The following is a 1,842-nucleotide window of genomic DNA, read 5'->3' as shown; positions in this document are numbered from 1 at the left end:
GCAACGAAGTGCGGCCGGCGGCAGCGGAAGAGCCGGCCGGCGGCGGAGGCGCGAGGAGATCGGGCGCGGGAGGCGGGTCGGGCGACCCCGGGCGGGCGGCGGCGCCGCGCGGGCCGGGAGGGCCCCGCCTGGGCCCCGGCGGGTCGGCGCGCGAGGGCGGCGATGGAGGACACGTGGCGGCGGGCGATTCGCTACGGCGGGCGGCGCGGTGGAGCGGACATGTCCGGCCGTCGGCGGACATGTCCGGCGGCGTAGAGGGGATGGATCTAGGGTTTTCATGCGCGAATTTTCGAGGGGAGGGGGCTATAAATAGATTTCTGGGAGTTAGGAGAGTCCAAATGAGGAGCGGTTTTCGCCCGCACGATCGTGATCGAACGACCGAGAGCATGGAGAGGAGTTAGATGGGTTTTGGGCCACTTTGGAAGGGTGTTGGGCTGCAAAGAGAAAGAGGGGTTTACGGTTACCCGGTTAACCGTTGGAGTACCAAACGACCTCCAAATGGCACGAAACTTGATAGGCGGTCTACCGGTGGTATACCAAGGCCACTTGGCAAGACTCGGTCCATTCCGAGAACGTTTAACACCCGCTCACGAAGAGAGGCAAGAAGGGGACGCCGGAGGACATAGGAGCGCCGGATTGCAAAACGGACAACGGGGAAAAGGCTCGGATGCATGAGACGAACACGTATGCAAAATGAAATGCACATGATGACATGACAATATGCAACACGCAAGCAAATGACATGGCAACGACGGCGAATAACTGGCGGACACCTGGCGCATCGAAACCGGGGCGTTACAACATGAGATGCATAATGTGAAAATTATATCATTGGAAACTCCTTTCACATACGAATTTGACCGTATGCTTTGTGTAAGTTGCATGTCATATATTATTACTCTAACATTTAGTCAAAGTTAGCCTTGAAAAGCGCATTAGACCCTGTATGCTTTGTGTAAGTTGCATGTCATATATTATTACTCTAACATTTGTGTAAGCTGCATGTCATATATTATTACTCTAACATTTGGTCAAAGTAGTATAGTGGAAGTGGATCCTCTGACGTAGGTATCCCTACCTTACCCTCCCTTTCGGTCACTTTCTGGCGGACCCCATGCTTGCTAGGCACCGCATGTCAGTTACTCAATGGGTTCGGCCACGTCAGGGGATCCTCATCCGTAGTATACTCCCTCTGTTTTTGTTTACTCCGCATAAAATGGAGGGAGTGGTGGTAAAATAAATGACGCGGGCGGGGGAGGAGGAGGGACGTCGGTTTGCTCTCAACTACGGTCCCACAAGCGAGCGAAAACGCAAGACGAAGCGCGTTCCATTCGGTGAGCGACGTGGAGGGTCCAGCGTGCCAGGCTGCAACGCGAACACGACAAGAGCGATGTACAGTCAAAACCGATTGACCGATCGTCCCCAGAACAACTATTCACACCAGAACCTTTGCTGCTCGGCCTACGCCAGCCACTGCCCTAAAACCACACCAAATCTCCAGCCCATTCCCCCACCTTTCGATTACCTAGCCCGCATCAAGCGTCCCCTAGTTCGCCGGAAAGCCATGGTGCGCTGCAAGATCACTTACTACAAGATGCTGACGCCGGAGCGCCGTGCAGAAATCGCGGCGGCGGTCGGCGCCACAGACCTCCGTTCCCAAGCTCGCTTTGCGGCGGGCCAATCCCCGAGTTTTCTGGAGCCAAGCTACAAGGAGGAGGAAGCCGATCCAATGTTCATGGCGGAGGTCGCGGCGTAGAAGGCCCCTGATGGGTATGAGACGATGGACGTCGACTTCGTGCCGACGTCCGAGTCCCCCATGGTGCAGGCGGACCAGCGGTTCAA

The sequence above is a fragment of the Triticum dicoccoides genome, chromosome 4B (assembly GCF_002162155.2).
Source record: "Triticum dicoccoides isolate Atlit2015 ecotype Zavitan chromosome 4B, WEW_v2.0, whole genome shotgun sequence".
NCBI classification, from domain to species: Eukaryota; Viridiplantae; Streptophyta; class Magnoliopsida; order Poales; family Poaceae; genus Triticum; species Triticum dicoccoides.
The sequence above is the reverse complement of the archived record's forward strand: the minus strand, read 5'-3'. Positions refer to the sequence as shown.